General features: G+C 45.4%; 1 pseudogene; it reads left to right on the forward strand.

The window, feature by feature from the left end:
• LOC147124281 (tyrosine-protein kinase transmembrane receptor ROR2-like) overlaps window positions 1–23,683 on the forward strand; it is a 206,450-nt pseudogene that overhangs the window by 103,605 nt on the left and 79,162 nt on the right.

Genomic DNA, 23,683 nt, shown 5'->3' on the forward strand with positions numbered 1-23,683 from the left:
GTCAGTTGATGGGCTTGGCTTCCAGTCAGGCTTGAAGCATGCCAGAGCAGGCTGCAGCCACAGGTAAGGAGGCTGCAGCTGCTGGGGGGCGGGGGGGGCGGGGGCGCGCGGGTGGGGAGGCGCAATGTTCCTCCTAACTTTTTCGGGGGGGTGAAATCCCTTTCACAGGCTGTGCGGCCCACTCAACATTTTGCACATGTGCAAAATCTCCCATTCAAAAGCCGGTAAGAGGCCTGCTCGGGACCTCCAGACAGCTGCGTGGCCACGCAGCTTAGTGGGAACGTTGGGGGGTATCCGATCCTCGACCCTGGGGGGGTTCAGATCTACGATCTGCGGGTCTTTTTATGGGTGGAGAGGTCTGGTGGGAGGGGCCCGATCATCAATCTGGGTGGGGTGGGGGGGAGATCAGAACTAAGGGGAGAAGATAAGTTTGGGAACCGGGGGGAAGCAGTCCTGATCCTCCTGGTCCACAAGCAGTGCTGTAAAGGCACTTTCCTTTTCCCAGAAGCTAACCACACCTCCCTTGAGCTGCCAGGTTTCCTGAAGCCTGGGAAACCCGGCAGACCACGATTAAACCTGTAAAACTGTATAAATCTTAGGCTTCCAGCCTCATTAAAATATTTAAATGGCCAACCTGCCTCCTGGGAGAGGGTTGGCTGCCCACCCCCTGTTCCACCACCTTTAAACCCAGAAGTGGGCGGGTTGGAGGATTGAGGTCGGATTTGAGATTTTTTAAATGTTAACATCTCACCCAACCCCAGCCACCCATTTTGGGGAATTAAAATTCACCCCATTGTCTCTGTATACCTCTCATCAATGTTACTTTACAGATTTACTCATTTCTTTTTATCTTGCATCTTTGTTTTAAACTCAGGAACATAATTAGATGGCAGCCAACATGTACTGGGTTGGAGGTGGTTACTGGGACCATGTTTTTTGGGGTGGAGGAGATGTTGTCCAGGAGCTGCAGCACCTGTAGGTGAGACAGAAAAACTGTGAGCTGGGGCCTGGGATCAGAGTGTAGGGAAAGGCACCTGATTTTAGACAGAACAGTTGGGAGTGGGCTGCTGTTGGGAGAGACCAGGAGACTGATTTAAAACGCTGTATTTTTCTCATCTGGCTATCAAATTCCATTTTGGAATCAGAAATGGGAGAGATACTATTAAATTTATTTAAGTTCAGTGTTTCAGCATTAAAAATAACAAACCTGTGCATTGGGGTATTATAGTACTACAGTTGACCACCTCTCCATGTGGGGAAACAGCTCCTCTTCCTGTGGCACCTTCCTACAGTGGTACAATTGAGGTTGTGAATTCATCATACGAGGAATTGCAGGTGCAGTAGGCTGGAGTTCCAACATGCTATGTTGCTCCTCCTCAGTTCTCCTGCCTCCCCCGAACAAAATAAAATATTTGTATCACTGCTAGCATTGCAACATATTTGCATATGTGTTAGAAACTGTTCAGTGCCATAATCTGACTTTTTTGTCTGCATTTACTCACCTTTAATATTCTGGAAAAGTTATTTTTAGGGAAAAGTTCCTAAATGATGATGATGAAGAAAAATAAGACTTGCATTTATATAGTGCCTTTCACAACCTCCGAGTGTTCCAAAGCGCTTTACAGCCAATGAAGTGCTTTTGCAGTATATTTGCTGTTGTAATGTAGGAAACATAGCAGCCAATTTGCACACAGCAAGCTCACGCAATGCAATAATGACCTGATAATTTTTTTTTAGTGATATTTATTGAAGGATAAATATTGGCCAGGACACCAGGGAGAACTCCCCTGCTTTTCTTCTAAATAGTGCCATGCGATCTTTTATGCCCACCTGAGAGAGCAGACTGGGCCTCGGTTTAATGTCTCATCTGAAAAATGAAGAAGTAGCAATATGTTGTAGTTTTTATTTTGTAGTTATTAATTTGAATCATTCCAATCATAGGATTGCTGCATTTTTTTTATGTTAAAGTATCCCACTGGGGATGAGACCTTTCAAAATGAGAGTTTCAGTCAGACGCTGTGGAGTCACTGTTTGTTTTGAGTTTGTGTGGAAATTTTTCTGTCTGAACAAAAAAATTCTGAAACAAATCCTCAATCCTTCAATGTTGCTTATTTTTTTTTCTTTGGTTTCAAAGCCTTGGGTTAATTCTTTCATTACACAGACCTTGTTCAGTGCAGCTGGCGCCTCCAAACTGCCAAATGGTATTTGTTAGTTTTGGCAGTTTCTACATCTGACAGCACGGCAACAACAAAACTTAAGATGGACAGAATTTTGGTCTGCTGGGTGTACAAAAGGGCAATACAATAAGGCTGAAACAAAGGCTTCATTTCATTCACATGGACTAGACAGACTAGATGCAGGAAGGATGTTCCCGATGGCGGGGGAGTCCAGAACCCGGGGTCACAGTCTAAGGATAAGGGGTAAGCCATTTAGGACAAAGATGAGGAGGAATTTCTTCACCCAGAGAGTGGTGAACCTGTGGAATTCTCTACCACAGAAGGCAGTTGAGGCCAATTCATTAAATATATTCAAGAAGGAGTTAGATATATTTCTTAAGGCTAAAGGGATCAAGGGATATGGGGAGAAAGCAGGGACAGGGTACTGAGTTTGGATGATCAGCCATGATCGCATTGAATGGCGGAGCAGGCTCGAGGGGCCGAATTGCCTACTCCTGCTCCTATCTTCTATGTTTCTATGTTTCTATGTAATTCAGTTCCACAAGGAGAGATTAAATAAAATTTATGCATAGTACTTGCCAAAATTAACTTTATTATAATAATACATTTTACAGTTTTTAATTCTTTAAACTTATTGGGTGGAAGTGGAATGGCAGCAGTTTTGTGGTATGGACTTGTGACTCTTGGAATTCATTGCCCCATTTATGTTGAGAAATCACTGAATGTGGCTACCTGCATTTCCCAATTTTTCCATGTTTGTACTGTAGGGTGGTTTCAGAGCCCTGCCGTAGCAACATTGATACACCTGTGCATATGCAAGATTTAGGCTTCTGCTGTTCAAGAGTCGTGAAAGTTGCTTTAAAGCAACTTTGCATGCACCTGGCTACAGCGGTGTCAAGATTGGAAATTCCTGGGTATAAAATTTCAGGTAGGGGAGGGAGGCACAAAATAAGAGGAGAGACAGTGGTGTTATTTAGAGACAATGGCCCGGAATTTGCAGTTGGGATGACTATGAACTGGCAGCATTCGCTGTCATTCCGCCTTTGAAACTGACTGCAACTTCGGGATTGGTGCATGCACAGGCGGATGTGGCAATCCTGAAGTTGCGGCTGTCAATGACAGCTCCGAAACAGACTGCGCTGTGCCACCCCCCCCCCCCATTATGTATTGGGTGTTCTCCTCCTACCTGCGGTGGCGCTGTCACAGCAGATAAATGGTTGGGTGTTCTCTTGGTTAAGTTTAGCTCTCTTTGTTCGGAACTCTCCAGAACTTCCCTTTCCTTCCTGAATAAACCACTTCATGTTTGAATCTCTGAGTTCTGAGTACTAATTGTGTCTAGGTAGAAAGGTACCGACACAACACCCCCCAACAGAGCTGGCAATCTGTGTAATCCGCCAAATCAGGGAGACTGAGGAAAACTTCGGCTCTTCCGCACTAAGTATGCTGTTAAATTCCCCACTAAAAGTTAGACCCAAAGGCCTTGTCATGGATTTTGATAATCGGGGGGCTGCAATGTGTGGCGTGGGCAAATTGGTAGAGGATCTTTGTCTTACGGATGTTTAGTGTAAGGCCCATGCTCTCGTATGCTTCGGTGAAGGTGTTTACGATGTTTTGGAGTTCGACCTCCAAGTGAGCGCAGACGCAAGCACCGTCTTTGGAAACCTCGAGTCTCTTCGCCGGGAGCAAGCGGAAGCCAAGCGCAGGCAGCACAAGGAGCGCACATCAACCCAAGCACCCCACCCACCCTCCCCTTCAACCACCGTCTGCCCCACCTGTGACAGAGACTGTAGGTCCCGCATTGGACTCATCAGTCACCTGCGAACTCATTTTTAATGTGGAAGCAAGTCATCCTCGGTTCCGAGGGACTGCCTAAGAAGAAGAAGAGGTGTAAATGAGGTTTTGACAGCGTTATTACTGCTAAACAAATGTTAAGTGCCTGGAAAACTCATTTTAATTTTGTGCAGTGTGAAATTTGTCCATTTTAATAAAAATGAAGTTTCTTAATTTTCAAACTTTTTTTCATAGAATCATCGAAATTTACTGCACAGAAGGAGGCCATTTGGCCCATCGTGTCTGCAGGCTGAAAAAGAGCTTTCCTGCCTATTCCCACTTTCCAGCTCTTGGTTCGTAGCCCTGTAGGTTAAGGCACCTCACGTGCACATCCAAGCACTTTGTAAATGCGATTAGAGTTTCTGCCTGTACCACCCTTTCAGGCAGTGAGTTCCAGACCCCACCACCCTCTGGGTGAAAAAAGTTCTCCTCAACTCCCCTCTAATCCTTCTAACAATTACTTTAAATCTATCCCCCCGGTTATTGACCTCTCTGCTAAGGGAAGTAGGTCCTTCCACTCTATCTAGGCCCCTCATAATTTATACACCTTAATTAAGTCTCCCCTCCACCTTCTTGGTTCCAAAGAAAACAACCCCAGCCTATCCAAACTTTCCTCATAGCTAAAATTCTCTAGTCCTGGCAACATCCTCGTAAATGTCCTCTGTACCCTCTAGTGCAGTCACATCTTTTCTGTAATGTTTAATTTTTTTAAGTTTGTCCATCTATATTTCAGGTTTGCCTTTTCCCCATGTGAGAGCCCCAATCTTTGTTTTGCTCTCTAACATTGTTTCCTGTCTGTATTTTGATTGGCTGCTTAGACAGCCTGTTAATGTCAAAGCAGTTCGCACAAGGGGATCCCCACTATACTTGTTGATTTGAATTGAAGGTTGGTACCAAAGTTCTCGACACGGAGATCACAAAATCCTTGTGCGAAGTGTATTTCGGGGTCAGCAGCGAATGCCTTCGCTTCGCTGTTGACCACAAATTCTGGGCCAATGTCATAGCATTAGAGCAAAAGGATAAATAGAGAAGTGGTCCAGACAGAATCTCTGGATTTGACTGATGGAATAGCAAGGGATTAGTCATACCAGTGGGAGTATATTGTACACCGCCAAACAGTTCAAAGGAAAGGGACCTTCCCTTTTGTTCTTTCCTCCCCCTGCCTCTGTACTTGCTTAAAAACTATTACACCTGTAGCAGTTTCCAGTTCTGACGAAAGGTCATTGACCTGAAATGTTTTCTCTGTTTCTCTCTCCACAGGTGCTGCCTGACCTGAATATTTCCAGCATTTTCTGTTTTTATTAGGGGAGTTCTAAATGTTGTCCTGGCCAACATTTATCCCTTAACCAACACCTTGAACACAGATGAACTGGTTATTTATCTCATTGTGTGTGGGACCTTGCCACATTTGCATACATAACGTCAGTGACTACACGCCAAGATATTTCTTTGGTTGAGAAATGCTTTAGGACAGCCTGAGGACATGAAAAGCACTATATAAGTGGAAATTCTATCTTTATTTTTACATGTAAATGATCTGGACTGAGGAATTGTGAGAACATTTTTAAATTTGGGAGAATATTATTGAATATTTGCTTCTGACACCAAATTGGAGAGAATGAAAATTGTGACAGGAATAATGAAAGACTTCAGGAGGACATAGAGGCTTGCTGCCTGAACACATAGGTGCCAGTTATAGTTCACTGCAGAAAAATGTGAAGTAATGCATTCATTTTGGAAATATAAGCAAGTACCTTAAATGGTAACATTTAAAATGGAGCAAAATAAAGATAGAATTTCCATTTATATAGTGCTTTTCATGTCCTCAGGATGTCCTAAAGCCTTTCTCAACCAAAGAATTATTTTGGAGATACACAGGTCATTAAAGGTGGCAACACGAGTAAAAAGGGTTATTAAAAGGCATAACATGTTTGGTTTTATATATAGAACCATAGAATACAAAAGAAAAAAATATTGAACTTGTGCAAGACCATGGACCACAGTTAAAGTATTATATACAGTTCTGGACACTCCATTATAGGAATGGTATTAAAAAAATGGAAAACATGCAACGTAAATTCATGTTCTGAAGAGGTAAATAGTGCGAGATTAGATCGACTGGCTAGTGAGACAGTAATGAGAAGAAAGAAAGACTTGCATTTATATAGTGCCTTTCACGACCTCCGGGCGGCCCAAAGTGTTTTACAGCCAATTAATTACTTTTGAAGTGTAGTCACTGTTGTAATGTAGGAAATGCCAATTTGCACACAGCAAGCTCCCACAAAGAGCAATGTGATAATGAGCAGATAATCTGCTTTTGCAATGTTCACTGAGGGATAAATATTGGCCAGGGCACCAGGGATAACTCGCCTGACACAACTTTAAGATAATCACAAAGAGTTGAAGGGGAGGGCTGCTAGAATCTCTGCCACAAATTATTGTTCATGGGGCAGGGGCAAAGGCAGACTGTGCTGTACCTTTTTTAAATCCATGTTGACTTTGTCCGATCCTGTCACTGTTTTATAATGGACTCTAGCTTTTTCCCCACTACCGATGACAGGCTTACCGGTCTATAATTCCCCGTTTTCTCTCTACCACCTATTTTGAATAGTGGGGTTACATTAGCTACCCTCCAATCCATGGGAACTGTTCCAGAGTCTATCGAATTTTGGAAGATGACCAGCAATGCATCTACTATTCCTAGGGCCACTTCCTTAAGTACCCTAGGATGTAGATTATCAGGCCCTGGGGATTTATCGGCCTTCAATCCCATCAATTTCCCTAACACCATTTCCCTACAAATACTGATTTCATTCAGTTCCTCCCTCTCATTAGACCCTATGTTCCCCAACATCTCTGGCAGGTTATTTGTGTCCTCCTTTGTGAAGACAGAACCAAAATATATATTTAATTGGTCCGCCATTTCTTTGTTCCCCATTATAAATTCCCCTGATTCTGACTGCAAGGGACCTACGCTTGACTTCACTAATCTTTTTCGCTTCACATATCTATAGAAGCTTTTACAGTCAGTTTTTATGTTCCCTGAAAGCTTACTCTCATACTCTATTTTCCCCCTCTTAATTAATCCCTTTGTCCTCCTTTGCGGAATCCTAAACTGCTCCCAATCCTCAGGTTTGCTGCTTTTTCTGGCCAATTTATCCTCTCCTTGGATCTTATGCTATCCCTAATTTCCCTTGTTAGCCATGGTTGAGTCACCTTCTTTGTTTTATTTTTATGAGAAACAGGGATGAACAAATTCTGTAGTTCATCCATGCGATCTTTAAATGTTTGCCCTTGCCTATCCACCGTCAACCCTTTAAGTAACGTTCCCCAATCCATCCTAGCCAACTTGCGCCTCATACCATCGTAGTTTCCTTTATTTAGATTCAGGACCCTAGTCTCTGAGTCAAATATTTCACTCTCCATCTCAATGAAGAATTCTATCATATTATGATCGCTCTGCCCCAAGGGGCCTCGCACAACAAGATTGCTAATTAATCCTTTCTCATTACATAATACCCAGTCTAAGATTGCCTGATCTCTAGTTGGCTCATCGACATATTGGTCCAGGAAACCATCCTGTATACATTCCAGGAATTCCTCCCCCACAGATCAATGGAGGGTGCAATCACAACTGCTCTACACTCGGCACTGAATCACTTAGATGGTAAGGAGACCTACATCAGAATGCTGTTCATAGACTACAGCTCAACATTCAACACTATCATCCCCAACAAGCTGGCCACCAAACTCCAAACTCTTGGCCTGAACACTTCCCTCTGCAACTGGACCCTGGACTTCCTAACAAACAGACCCCAATCTGTCAAATTAGGTAACCACACCTACCCCCCCCTGACCCTGAACACGGGGGCCCCACAAGGATGTGTGCTGAGCCCCCTCCTCTACTCCCTCTTCACCCACGACTGTGTGGCTGTTCATGGTTCCAACACCATCATCAAGTTTGTGGATGATACCACGGTAGTAGGCCAGATCACCAACAACGATGAGTCAGCCTACAGGGAGGAGGTCCAGCATCTCGTGAAGTGGTGCGCCGATAACAACCTGGCCCTTAACATCAAGAAAACCAAAGAAATCATTGTGGACTTCAGGAAGTCTAAAGGCGGAAGTCACACCCCCATCCACATCAATGGGGCTGTGGTGGAAAGGGTGGACAGCTTTAAGTTCCTCGGAGTCCACATCACGGAAGACCTCTCCTGGTCCCTCAACACCTCCTCTCTGGTGAAGAAGGCCGAGCAGCGCCTATATTTCCTAAGGAGGCTGAAGGGATGTAACCTGTCACCCCTGATCCTCTCTAACTTTTACCGCTGCACAATAGAGAGCATCCTGACAAACTGTATCACAGTATGGTATGGCAGCTGTAGATACTATGACCGGAAAGCCCTGCAGCGGGTAGTCAAAACTGCCCAACGCATTACCGGCACCCGGCTACCGACCATAGAGCACATATACCAGAAACGCTGTTTACGGAGGTCACGGTCCATCATCAAAGACCCTACCCACCCCAGCCATAGTCTGTTCGCCCTCCTACCATCTGGAAGACGCTACAGATGCATTCGCACCCGTACGACCAGATTTAGGAACAGCTTCTTTCCCAGGGCTGTCATCCTACTGAACTCCACAAATAAACTCTAAAGCCTGCACATCTACCAATGCACTTTATTATGGTTATGTTTATGTTAATGTATTACAAGCCAAATGTATGTTGAATGTTTAACTATCTTAATCTAAATGTACACTCTTGGGAGCCGCAAGCCTACATTTCGTTGTACTGCACTTGTGCACGAACAATGACAATAAAAGTTGATTTGATTTGATTTGATTTGATTGTTACTAATTTGGTTAGCCCAATCTATATGTAGATTAAAGTCACCCATGATAACTGCTGTGCCCTTATTGCACGCATCTCTAATTTCCCATTTAATGCCATCCCCAACCTCAGCATTACTGTTTGGGGGTCTGTATACAACTCCCACTAATGTTTTCTGCCCCTTGGTATTTCTCAGCTCTACCCATACAGATTCCGCATCATCAGAGCTAATATCCTTCCTTACTATTGTGTTAATCTCCTCTTTAACTAGCAATGCTACCCCACCTCCTTTTCCTTTTCCTTTTTGCCTGTCTTTCCTGAATATTGAATATTGAATATTGAATGTTGAATTCCCAGCCTTGGTCACCCTGGAGCCATGTCTCCGTAATCCCAATTATATCATATCTGTTTACATCTATTTGTGCAGCTAATTCATCCACCTTATTACGAATGCTCCTCGCATTAAGACACAAAGCCTTCAGGCTTGTTTTTGTTAACACTCTTAGGGGGAGAAATTCGTTATCACCCCATTTGGGGCGCCATTATCGGCCGTGCGCAAAATTTAGCACCTGGCACTAATTATCGCCTGCGACAGCAAACTTGGCTTTTATCACCCCTGGAGGTGATTGGAGCGCTAAGTCAGGCGCTTCACACCTGTCTTCAGGCGCAAAGGCCAAGGAGCGAGGCGCTACCTCAGAGCACTGGCAAAGCAAGGAAGGGCAAATCAAAATAAACCTGCAAAGTGCTGCTCAGTACTCAAAACTCCTTCACACAGCATTGAATCTCTCCAGAAGTCTCTCTCTCTCTCTCTGAATGCGTGGTGCAAAAATGTCACCGACAAAAAAAGGCAGCAAGCGGTCACCTTTAAATAGCGCTCTCCTAATCCCTTTCTGACAGCATAATGCTCCCCTCAACCTGTCGTTGCTAGCGACAGGCGGTAAGGCAGTGGGTGCCACTCAATATCCAGTCCGGGGCGCTAACGGGGCGTTGCGCACTCGACTGACGTCATGATCTGCCAGCGCAGGAGATCGTGGCGGTAGTGTTTAGCGCCGCCACAAAATGTCTAGTTAATTTCGCAAGCGGTGCAAACATCGCCGCGCCCGGGTGTTAGTTGCTTTGCACCCCATTAACGCCCTCTTAAGGTGCTAACTGGAGATGCAAACAACTGAATTTTCCCCCTTAGACCTTTTAGAATTATTATTTACTGTGGCCATGTTTGATTTAAACCCTTCATTTCTCTGACTTCCACTTTTGCTTTTCTCCTTCCTGTCTTTTGCTTCTATCCTTGCTTCCCTTTCCTCTGTCTCCCTGCACAGGTTCCCAACCCCCTGCCATTTTAGTTTAAACCCTCCCCAACAGCACTAGCAAACACTCCCCCTAGGACATTGGTCCCGGTCCTGCCCAGGTGCAAACCGTCCAGTTTGTACTGGTCCCACCTCCCCCAGAAGTCTTGTAAGTCAGGTGTACTACAGCCATATGCAGAGTATCTGCTCTGTCTAAACCACCTGCCTCAGCCCCAAACTCAGAAGAGCACTCCTTACTGCACCAGAGTAACACTTCTATTTCCCACACCAGCCATCCTGTGGCCTCTGAATAGGAATACCAATTTGTGCTGAACTGGCAACAGTTTTTTTTAATGCGGTAGGATCATAAGGGGTCAGCCATTTAGGACTGAGATGAGGAGAAATTTCTTCACTCAGATGGTGTTGAATCTTTGGAATTATCTACCCCAGAGGACTGTGGAGTCTCAGTCATTGGGTATATTCAAGACAGAGATCTATAGATTTTTAAATATTAAGGGAATCAAGGGATATGGGGATAGTGCAGGAAAGTGGAGATGAGGTAGAAGATCAGCCATGATCTTATTGAATAGAGGAGCAGGCTTGAAGGGCCAAATGGACTACTTCTGCTCTTATTTCTTTGTTCTTTTGCCCACTAGGAATTTAATTGAGACTGCACAAATCCCTTTCACATCGGACCCTTAGTCAGCACCAGGAGACATTCATCCATCTGTCTGGACTGGACTTGACAGAGGGAAAAGAACAGCAGCTAACTTGCAGCACCCAGCTCCCTTTGATTTATTTCTTTTTAAGTGTGTGCTAATTGAGGTGACATATCAGTTCTGGGGAATGGAACACATTTCTATTTTGAGCACCCAATATCAGCATCAAGCTCAGGTCAGATATAATGAGGGTAGATTCAGAGCAAGGCCCTGATGCTCTACCTCAATAAGGATCCTTAATCCCAAACTCAGAAGTACACCTATTACTACAATTTGTGTGAATTTTCCATTTCCCACATTAGCAGTCTGTGATTATTCTGAGTGAGATATCGATGATTAGTCAACAACTATTATTGTTGCATCGTGCGACTACCAGGATCATAGAAGGCAAGCAAGAGTCTTTTTTCATCTAGCAGTTCCTATGCTTCTATATTCGATTGCCAATTCAATGTCAAATTGTGCCCTCATGGACACTAGGAATTGGTTTTAATGCTCCCTCGCTCACATTGTCAAGGACCTTCACAGCCAGTAAAAAGAAGATCTTCATTCCATCAGTCTGTGCTGGCTTCAAACCAAAGTCCTAGATGGTAGATGTGCTGTGCAGCTCCACCTTCAGTGCCATAGAAAGTATCCTACATGTTTATAAGAGTAAAGCAGACACTTAATGCTCTTTTAGTTTAGTAGAACTGTCAACATAGACCAAATCTCTAGTGAGTTACAGTTGCTAATCAAACACTGCAGATATTGTCATGTGCCAAAAAATACATGAACACGGTTAACAGAGGCAAGCTGTGTCTGCTACATGGGTCACAATGGATGGCAAAGTGGCTGATGTATTCTTTACACTTTCCTATGCTCTTACCTTTTTTTTAACTCTTCCTCTCTTCCTTGCTCATTCTTTTTCTATATCTTTTTCTCTTTTCAGTCTGTCTGTGGGAAATCGCAAATCAAGGCAAGACTATGAGGCTGCACTTAGTTAGACTGTGAAAGTCCTTCATTAAAAAAGTAGGGATAACTAGGGCTATTGTCCCTGCTTGTAGCACTGGTAGTTTAGGTGCTATCGAGCCTCCGAGGTGGCCAAGGTCCAGTCTTTAGCTGCTGCACCAGGTTAACCTGCCTTTAGTGCAAGACGCCATCTTGGTAAAGGAGTTTAAGTGTCCGCTAAGAATGGCCACTCCAAGCGTGATTAAACCTCTGATTACCAATTAAATTGGCCCCTAATGCTCATAATGAGGCTGCACACCATTTTGCTGGCTAGTGCTGCAATTAACGACCTCTCCCAACAGCAACCAGCTGAACTGGAGTAAAGTAGTCGTTGGTGAGAATTGCAAGCGCTACTTAAAGCCATGCTCAGATTTCACTGTTCGCTTGCTGATTGAGATCGACTGACTACACTACATTTGAAGAGGACTTTTGATACACAGCGGGAGACATTCTGGGTCACTTTGTCAAGGCTTCACCAACACTCTATCGACATTTTTTATGGAAATTTTCTTGAGGACTTCACTAAAAAGAGTTAGTGAAGTGCTACTCTAGCTTATTGGAGACCTTGGCCTAGAAATTCAGTATAGCCATGTTCGGGGCGCTACAGTCGGGCGGCCGCTAAAGTTTGTGCCCGGCGGAAATGCGCGCCACCTTCGCCGATATTCAGTCGCATCGCCCCAAGAGGTTGCTGCTGCGCTAAAACAGGCGATGCACGACTATCATTAGGCGCTAAGCCGGCGGTCCGGGGCGATACCCCCGAGGGCGGGCGCAGCGCAGGTGCGGCGAGTTGCTGATTGACGGCAGACACTCTGGCGCCGGTCAGCTCTTAAAGGGGCAGGGTGGACTTGTCTGGCTGCCATGCCCTGCGCACTGCAGCCCTGAAGCAAGGCCTGACCAATGCTGGTTCATCAGTTCTACGCCCTGGACCATGGGGAAGCCCGCTATTCTTCCAAATCCCATTGCACGCTCTTGCTGCTTGTCCAGGGTCATGGGGAAGGAGATGTACTGACGTCTCCTTCTGAAAAGGGCATTGTTCACCTGTCGGATGCAGCAATGTACCGCGAACTGGGAGACGTTGGCAATGTCCCCAGTAGCGGATTGGAAGGAGCTGGTGGCATAGAAGTTGAGAGCCACCGTCACCTTCACTGCCACCGACAGAGACCTCCTGCTCCTCAGCTGTGGCTGCAGATCTCTGCAAAGCAGGTGGCAGATCTCAGTGACCACCTCCCTTCTGAATCGCAGCCTCCGAACACACTGCTCCTCAGACATGTTCAGATATGAGAACTGCTGGCGGTATACCCTGGGTGGGTAAGGCCTTCTGTGCTGACACCTGTTGGCCCTTCTCCGTCTGGCCATGACTGGCACTCTCTCACGGCGTCTCTGATCCCTTTGAATGCAATGCAGAAAGCCAACGTTTCCACCCATTGTAGCCCCCATTACAGTATATGTGGCGACTCAAGGCTATGGCACTGAAAGTGAAATCCAAGTGCAAAGCTCTGGCCTGAAGCCAGAAGTACCTGTGCGAGCGCTGAGTCAAAGCAGAAAGCTCTCTGCCTTTGTCTCTCACACAGAAGGATTGGCACAAAATGGCTGTCACTTATAATGCAGGAGGAGCCCCCTTTAAATAGCGCCCCCCGCACCCCGCAGCGACTGGGAACCGTTCCCCTCTACCAGTCGCTGGGGGCGCCAGGCGCAAAGAAGGGCGGCGCCACTGAAGTTCCGGTTTGGGGCGCACAAAGGGCGTTGCACGATGAAATGACATCAGGATCTGCGCGCGCAGCTGAGCGCGTGCAAAGACTTTGCGCCGACGCTAAATCTCTAGTGAAGTTGGGGAGAGGCGCAGATCGCGCTGCGCCCGGCCGCTAGCCACCTATCGCCAAACATCTCCTCCTCCTAAGGCGCTACCGGCTGGCGCAAGCAACTGAATTTCTAGGCCCTTGTAGGAGTCACCAGGAGAAAGGAAGTGGTTGGTCATGGGGATCTTGCTCCGGGTCCCCTTTGGTCTGGGGGAGGAACTGAGGCCAGGCAGAGCAGAACCAGCTACTGGAAACAGAGGGCAGGAGGGCTCTAAGCAGGATGCCTTTTCCACCCAGGGTCTTCAGAGAGCACTACTCCTACATTCACATGACCCAAGACCAGTGCATGAGGATTCTGTGCTTCATCAAGGAGGTTGTCACAGAGATTTATGGCCTCGTGGAAGGAAGACGCAGCACAGCCAGGACTGCATTGCCTGTGGCAGTCAAGGTCACAGTAGCACTTTATGCCACTGGAACCTTCCAGCTGCCATAGGTGATATCAGTCACGTATCACAATCCTCTGAGCACTTCTGCATAAGGGAGGTCGCTGAGGCTCTGCACCCTTTGAAGAATGACTATATAGAAACATAGAAGATAGGAGCAGGAGTAGGCCATTCGGCCCCTCGAGCCTGTTCTGCCATTTAATGAGATCATGGCTGATCATCCAAATTCGGTACCCTGTCCCTGCTTTCTCCCCATATCCCTTGATCCCTTTAGCCTTAAGAAATATATCTCACTCCTCCTTGAATATATTTAATGAATTGGCCTCAGCTGCCTTGTGTGGTAGAGAATTCCACAGGTTCACCACTCTCTGGGTGAAGAAATTCCTCCTCATCTCTGTCCCAAATGGCTTACCCCTTATCCTTAGACTGTGACCCCTGGTTCTGGACTCCCCCGCCATCGGGAACATCCTTCCTGCATCTAGTCTGTCTAGTCCTGTTAGAATTTTATAAGTTTCAATGAGATCCCCTCTCATTCTTCTAAACTCTAGCGAATATAAGCCCAATCGACCCAATCTCTCCTCAGACGTCATTCCTGCCATCCCAGGTATCAGTCTGGTGAATCTGCGCTGCACTCCCTCCATGGCTAGAAAATCATTCCTCAGATAAGGCAACCAAAACTGCACACAATACTCAAGGTGTGGCCTCACCAAGGCCCTGTACAACTGCAGCAAGACATCCTTGCTCCTGTACTCAAATCCTCTCGCTATGAAGGCCAACATACCATTTGCCTTCTTAACCGCCTGCTGCACCTGCATGCATACCTTCAGCGACTGGTGCACAAGGACACCCAGGTCTCATTGCACTTCCCCTTTTCCCAAATCTATTGCCGTTCAGATAATAATCTGCCTTCCTGTTTTTGCCACCAAAGTGGATAACCTCGCATTTATCCACATTATACTGCATCTGCCATGCATCTGCCCAATCACCCAACCTGTCCAAATCATACTGGAGTTTCTCTGCATCCTCCTCACAGCATACACGCCCACCCAGCTTTGTGTCATCTGCAAACCTGGAGATATTACATCTAGTTCCCTTGTCTAGATCATTAACATATATTGTGAATAACTGGGGTCCTAGTACAGATCCCTACGTTACCCCACCAGTCACTGCCTGCCACTCGGAAAAAGATCCATTTATTCCAACTCTTTGCTTCCTGTCTGCCAACCAGTTCTCTATCCAAGTCAGTACCTTATCCCCAACCCATGTGCTTTAACTTTGCACGCTAATCTCTTATGCGGGACCTTATCGAAAGCCTTCTGAAAGTCCAAATACACCACATCCACTGGTTCTCCCTTATCTATTCTACCAGTTACATCCTCAAAAAATTCCAGTAGATTAGTCAAGCATGATTTACCTTTTGTAAATTCATGTTGACTTTGTCCGACCTTGTCACTGTTTTCCAAGTGCTCTGCTATTACATCTTTTATAATGGACTCTAGCATTATATATATAATAATAATTCCCTATTGCCAGAGAAGACCAAAGGCAGAGAGCTCTAAGATTCAATAGGATTGCAGGATTCCCCATGGTCCAGGGAGCCATTGACTGCACACGTGGCATGTGAGCCCCTTATTTAAACTCTGAAGTGTTCAGGGACAGGAAGGGATTCCATTCCCTCAATGTGCAGCTCATGTGCAACCACCAGCAGCACATCATGCAGGTGAATGCCTGCTATCCAGGGAGCTGCTATGATGCTTTTATAATGAGACAGTCAGCCATCCCACAGAACTTTGAGCCCCAATGCAATAGGTAACAAGGGATACCCTCTGTATCCCTCATGATTCTCCTGAGGAAGCCCCAGACACCAGCTGAGCACTCATACAATGAGATCCACTCAGCCACCAGGAATATCATTGTGCAGATCATTGGGATCCTCAAACAGAGGTTTAGATATCTTGACTGGTCTGGAGGTGCCCTGCAGTACTCTGCCGAGAAGGTCTCCAGATTCATGGTGACTTGCTGCATGCTCCACAATCTGGCGATCATGAGAGACCAGGTGTTACCACCAGCAATTGTGCCAGAGGGTCAAGCTCAGGAGCCATAAGAGGAGGAGGAAGATGAGAGAGACCAGGGGAGCACCAGAGGGTTCCAGGTAGATGGCCCACACCTGGGAGGGACCTCACCACCATCTAATTGAAGATCACTTTTGTGAGAACCTCCGCCATCAGACTTCGGAGCACTATTGTCACATGCCTTACCTTCCAGGACTGAGGATCCATCAAGAAGTCCACCATCTGCACTCAATCCTTTCAACCCCTTCCCTATGAAGAACACAATTAAGAAAGACTATCAATTCCACCACTGCCCAATTACCATAATCAATCTTTATCTGTACCAAAAACAATCAATGAAAACATTACAACAACCAACAGCACTTACAAATATTAAATTATTCACCCTGGTGCTTACCCTTAATGACTATCCTATAAGTGCTCTTGCCTACTCCTGATGCTTCTACGAAGTGCATCCTGAGTGGCAGCTGAGAATCTGAAGAGGGCAATTCAGACGTCCTTCTGGACACCCTCTGATGGCCCCGCCTTACACTGCAGAATCTCAGCATGGGTTTGAGCAGTCTGGGTCACCTGGCTGACAAGCAACTGCAAGGGCAATGGTGCAGTGGCAGGGGAAGGAGCAGCAATACTGGCATCCGGAGATAGGCATGTAGGTTCCTGCTCCATGATTCCCATGCCACTACTGTAGAAAGTATATACAGACCCTTAATTTTAATATTTCTTGAAATGCTTTGCCAGGCAAAAAGGTTTTACAAAGTGAAATAAAGTTGGTAAATGTAACAAGCAGTCTTTCACTGATAAGGCAGGAAGCATGGTTGTGACTGCAGGGGGTAGTGATAGTGAACAGAGAGAAACAAACCCCCTGAGTATTGTAGACATGGTGGGCTGGATTGTCATTGAGGAGTCGGGTAGGAGGCGGGACTACAACTTTTGGGGTTGTAGTCCCGCCTCCATCGAGTTCTAGCCAACCCACGCGATTTTGACTTGATTGACCTTGTTGAGCCCGCCCAGCGGGCTCAGCAGGCCAATTAAGGGCTACCCGGCAACAGGTGACGTCACAGATTGACATTTCATCTGTCAAGACCTTTTGACAGATGAAATATCAGCGTTTCACAGCTGTTTGAAGTTGTCAAACACTGACAATCTGTATTCTTAATTAATTCCTTCCTCTCAGAATGATTTAGAGATCTTCCCGGAACAGAAAGCTGAATGCTGCAATTTTTGACAGCTCGCAGCCATTCTGCTTTCTGTGCCGGTGAGATGAGGGACTCCCGAGACCTGAAGGAAGGAAGGCTGTAAAGGTAAGTAAAGGTATGTAAAACTTCTTTAAACACTTTACACACACCAAACACACTTACCTTTGCACTCATGCACCCATCACTCACCTGAACACCGGACATCGCGACCCCTCCAAGCCCTTCATCCCGACAGTCCGCCTCCTCTAACTTGGCGTGGTTTGGAGCCGTCGGGAATCCCACACTTCAACATTAAAAATAGGGATTAGGCTAAAAACTGCCTGTTAACTACCTGTTAACAGGCAGTTTATTGGCACTAATCCCCTTCCCACCTCGGGGAGGCTGGTCCCAGTGCGGGCGGGTACCCGCCTCCTTTGAAACTGGCATGGAGGCGGGTTGGGGGCGGGATGGGGGTGGGACCCCCGATTTCAGGATTTTAACTCCCCACACTCCTCCAATCCCAACTCCATGGCTCAATGAAAATCCAGTCCGGTGTCTCTGGTGGCCTTTCTGAGGTGAGAAATCAAACCTTTGAAGTTTTGAAATACAGAATACGACGTAACTCATGAACCAAACCAAGTGGTTTTCTGCCACCTTTGTAAACTTCAGGAGTGAATGAACAATTTTGGGCTGTGATAAGGACAAACTGAATAATAGCCACACAGGATGTGTGAGTGTAAATGTTTGACAGCTTAAAACAGCCCAGACCAACATTAAAGGAACATTTCACTATCTCTGAATGAATGATTTAATACAAAATACAAGGAAAGCTGTATAAAACACAGTGGCTAAAGAAAATCAGCACTGCAGTCAGAAGAAGGTGGCTTGGCCAGTCATCTCGCCTACGAGGATCGAGCTGCAGTCAGAGGCCTGGCCAGTCTTTTTGCTTACGAGGACCTACAATCAACGCTGGACCAATCATCGGCGGGTGGTTGTATGTATGATTTCCTGTAATATTATTGGTGAACTGCTTGAATAGTGGTTGGGGTTTTGAATCTGTCTTAGGAACAATAAAAGGTTAAAGACAGAACCCGTGCGTCTGGTATAATTTCTCATAAGTCTCAAGTCCGAACTCTATAACCTTTCGGACGGGGCGAGGGGTAATTCCGCACGTCTTACAGTACCGCGGGGCGTCTGTTCAGCCAGCCCAGTGATCTGTTGGAAGACAGACCTCTGGGCAGCTGAGACACCCTGCACGCCCCTTTCAACCAAGGAGCCCAAAGCCACCATTGCAGCTGCTTGGGCTTCCATTGCACCACTTTGCCGTTCCATGGAAGATGCTATGACTGTAGTGGAAGCTGCGACCTGAGTCATCAGACGCTGCATGATGTTGGGCTCCACAGGTCACTGGATGGAATTGACCAGCCTCACAATGCTGGAGCGGATGGGTTCCAGGCTCTGTGTCAAGCCATGGGCCAAGCTGGAGTCGGACTCCTCCATCCCCCTAGCCACGATCTGTAAGCTTTCAGGCAAGTTGTCCATTGCACCAAGCATTTGGTTTGTCAAACCCATCAGCCAGCTTCTGAAGCTGGACCCTGCAAGGTCCTCATCTGACTCCTGTACAGCAGAACTAGTATGTGACCTTACCCCCAGCAAGGTGGCACCTGTGGTGTCCCTTCCACCTGGCATGGCTGCTGCCCACTAGTGCCCAGCATATACCACTGAGAGGATCCATGTTTGACCCTAGCCTCTTAAGTTACACAGGATGCTGGTCTATGAGCTGGTGCCTGTGACAGTGGTTGCGATTGACACAGTGCCTTCTTCCTTGCTCTCCTCTTGCTCCGGGGGAGTGGTGGGAGGGAGGGAGGCAAGGTGGCCCTTCCTCCTCTTCCAGTTCCTCTGGGGTTGAGGTGGATCTTGCTCCTGGGAGCCTGCAATGATAAAGCTAGAAGGGTTAAGGTGCAGCACATGTGGCCACTGTAGGAGGATGTGTGTGATGAGACCATATGGGGCTTGTGAGTGAGGAGAGGTTTGGGGGACTAGAGTTCAGGAATAGCTATGGTTAGGCAAGGAAGCTGGAGAGGCCACATTCCTCTAGGCGATATGTCCTCTGCACTGCCTGTGGCCACGCTGTCTGCCACTCCCCTCCCGATTACCACCAGCACTGCTTTCTCAAGGGGACTGATCTCATGCGATTGTGCTTCCCCTCCCCCGGTCAAGTCCTGCTCCCACCTGTTACGTGCTATCTTGTCCTGGAAGAGAAAGTGGTGATTGTGAATGAGTGTATTGCCAGCTGTGTTTGTGTGTGTGTGATGCTTTACATGGTTGAAGAGCTGCTTCTGAGGTGTGAGTAGTTCCTGTGAAGGATTCAGTAGTGTGGGTTGTGTGAATCTCAGTGTATAGTTAGAAGGTACAGTGTGTTGAGGTTGTGATGCTGGTGGTGGTGCAGTTATTGAGAAGTATGTTTGTGAGATGGGATCTTACCTTGACCACTCATGTAAAATCATTACATTTTTTGCAACACTGGAGCCATGTCCTGGGGGAGTGCTCCTGGCTGTGACCTCCTTGGCGATTTCCTCCTTCCCTTCTGCGGTACAGGACATCTCTCCTCCGCTGTACCTCCTGCACCAGGACTTCCAGAGCAATCCTGAGAAGTGCTGTTGTCCTGCTCCTTCAGTTTCACTATTGTTAAGTCCGTGAATGATTGAGACACTGACTAGCAGGAGAGAAACAAACAGAACTTTACTGGTGAAAGGCATAAACGAATCTAACAAAACAGAGGCTCTCTAGCGCCTTTTATACAGGGGTGGTCACTGCCGGTACTGCAGTCTGAGACCAGTTATTCTCTTAAAGGTACATACACAACTATCAGTCAGCGTACGCCACACGGTCAGTGGAAGTGCATGCATGGAGGCTATAAATACCGTGCCAGGAAAATTGCTACTAATCAGCACTTGAGTGCTAACTCTGCAGTTTTCTGTTTTAGCGCCTCCAGGCATGTTTAAATCATGGTCATTAGCAATTAGCCCCAAGATTGCGGGCTAAATCTAGACTTTTAAACAGGCGAGTTTTATTAGCGCAGCACTCACTTAGCAGCCGTTTTCATCCATTCCTCCAAATAACCCACTACACCTTTAATAGAAAGAAATCACTATTGATTATGCAGGAGGATAGCCTTGTCCCCCATAATAATAATCTCTTACTTTCTCATTTTCCAACAAGAGAAAATAAAAATATGTCGAGACTTGCTGGCACAGGCATATGTATGCAAGATCCCAGCCAGATCTATCAAAGTTGGGTATTGAAACAAACTGACATCTGAGAATGTTGTGTAAACTCCCATGAGAGCTCTCTGGCTCATAAGTTGCACTTTAATGTTATAAGTTTTTAATAAAATTGTGAATGTAAGGGCTCTTATAACTGTTGATCCACTGGGAGTTTTGGTTATGTTTACAGATATTATTTATAATGTTATTTATAGTAGTTACAATAACCTGATGTGTGCTTGTGTAGCTACTAGTAATACAAAGCATCTCTTGTAGCTGGGTATGTTGGCCATATATGCTGAAGTACTCGTGATTATTACCAATTGTTAAACTGATATATAGAACCTTCTATGGCTCCTATTCACTGGCAATATAAATAGCTGTGGCTAGATCAAATCAGTATTAGAACTTTAAACAAGAATGTATGTTACCTTCCGGTTACAGTGCATGCATAACCTGTGATTGATTTCAACACATTTTCCAGTTGTTATTGTTACCAAACATTACACAAGAGACCAATGGGGTCTTTTTATTTATTTTGAAGACCTTTTTAAAAAAAATGTGGGCTGCATTCTTGCCCAACTCCTTCCTGAATACTGGAGATAACTCCTGACTCATCTACAGTACAAAGCAATCAGCTAATTAAATTTTACATTTGACTTTTCTAAATAATTGATTTCATGATTTGACTGCACCATTTTTATTTTAGACTAGTAGAAACACATTTTATTGAACAATTATAAAATAAATACACCCCAATGATGGTGCCATAGTTATAATGGAACAACCAATTTAACGTACCACTGGAACATCATTGTATCTCCCCCTCCCACACCTTGTTTTTCTTCTTGCTGGGATGTAGTATCTGTCCCATAGATAATTCATCACTTCCTCTGGTGTTGCACCTTTGCATGTATAATACAATTGAGCGTAAAAAGGTTATGAGATTCAGTTAAAAATAAAGCTGCTGAGTCATCTTTACCCTTGAACTTGAAAAGATGTGGTAGAAATATATAAAATGACATTTTGTAGCAAATTGTAGTCAAGGCTTCTTTGGCAGCACATCACAAACCCGCAACCTCTACCATCTAGAAGGACAAGGGCAGCAGACGTGTGGGAACACCACCACCTCCAAGTTACCCTCCAAGTCACACACTATCCTGACTTCGAAGTATATCGCCATTCCTTCATCGTCGCTGGGTCAAAATCCTGGAACTCCCTCCCTAACAGCACTGTGGGAGTACCTTCACCATACGACTGCAGCGGTTCAAGAAGACGGCTCACCACCACCTTCTCAAGAATAACTAGGGATGGGCAATAAATGCTGGCCTTGCCAGTGATGCCCACAACCCATGAACAAATTAAAAAAAAATGCTTTTAAATAATGCTAGAACGCCTCTGCGCTAAAGAATATTTCTGGTGTTTGTTTATATACTAAGGAGTATCTTGTGATTATAATGAAATCTTTGTTATGTTGAACTGTAGGATGTGGGGCCGTCCAAGCTGCCAAAAAACTAAATCTTGTGTATTCAAAGAATCCTTTTATTTTTCTTTCTTACTCTTTATCTTCTTGACGGTTACAAGATATGTTCAGTTAGAGTATGGTACCACTTCATAGTACTTTGAAGCTTGTAAATATAGGGTTCCCCACATTGCACACTGATGTATATCCATGTGTTGCTAGCCAATAATAGCTGCTCTGCCAAGGATAGCTGAGTTCATAAAAAACGGGAAAGCAAGTTATTATACTGGTTCTCTATTTTTGTCAGATGACTACATTGCAGTTCAAAGTATACAGTGAATTTCAGTTAATTGAAATCTTGTGGCCAACATGGGAGAGCTGCTTTCTTAGAGAAATTAATTATTTCAAATATTTCTTCCTATAAATTATTTATATTTTTTAGGCCTTGTATCACTGTTTCCACGAAGTGCAAGAACATTTTTAGTGGATTTTTTTTAATGTTCATATAATTGTGTCTTTGTATTATGGAACCGTAAGGGTAAATTCACTGATCGCATGCTCCCAATAGGGTGCTGAGCTCAAAGGAGTTGTGAGTTAGCGAATCAGGGCCACAGCATTATAGCCCAATCTCTCAATCAAGCTTTCATCCAGCTCATCTCTGGAAGCATGGGATATATAAATTTATCTCATAATAATCGCAAATGTTGTGTAGAAATACCAGTAGTATTATCATATTGTCTCTGGTTGGGAGGCCCTTAGCAAAACTAGATTTTACAAAGGCTTTGTGGTTATTGTAATAAATTGCATTAAATCCAGAACTACAGCAACTCTTGGATACTCTTGAATACCCATGTATCCCTAAACTAAAGAAAGAAAAACTTGCATTTATATAGCACCTTTCATGACCACCGGATGTCTCAAAGCGCTTTACAGCCAACGAAATACTTTTGAAGTGGAGTCACTGTTGTAATGTGGGAAACGCGGCAGCTAATTTGTACACAGCAAGCTCCCATAAACAGCAATGTGATAATGACCAGATAATCTGTTTTTGTTATGTTGGTTGAGGGATAAGTATTGGCAAGGACACCGGGGATAACTCCCCTGCTCTTCTTCGAAAAAGTGCCATGGGATCTTTTACGTCCACCTGAGAGAGCAGACGAGGCCTCGGTTTAACGTCTCGTCCGAAAGACGTCACCTCCGACAGTGCAGCATTCCCTCAGCACTGCACTGGAGTATCAGCCTAGCTTTATGTGTTCAAGTCCCTGGAGTGGGACTTGAACCCACAACCTTCTAACTCAGAGGCAACAACTGAGCCACAGCTGACACAGCTAAACTAATTATATATACAATAAAAACAGAAATGCTGGAAATACTCGGCAGGTCAGGCAGCATCTGTGGAAAGAGAAACAGAGTTAACGTTTCAGGTTGATAACCTTTCATCAGAATGGGAAAATGTTACAGATGTAACAGATTTTAAGCAAGTACAGAGGCAGTATACTAAATTGAAAGGGCAGGTGTTGCTTCTCCTGCGCTTGCATGGGAAGGTACCATGGGAAGGGGAGGGGGAGTTAGGGGTGATTGAGGAGTGGACCAGTGTGTCACGGAGGGAATGGTCTCTTTGGAATGCTGAAAGGGGAAGGGAGGGGAA

Source organism: Somniosus microcephalus, chromosome 1, assembly GCF_052327205.1.
Source record: "Somniosus microcephalus isolate GS21.2 chromosome 1, FLI_Smic_1.0, whole genome shotgun sequence".
Classification (NCBI taxonomy): domain Eukaryota; kingdom Metazoa; phylum Chordata; class Chondrichthyes; order Squaliformes; family Somniosidae; genus Somniosus; species Somniosus microcephalus.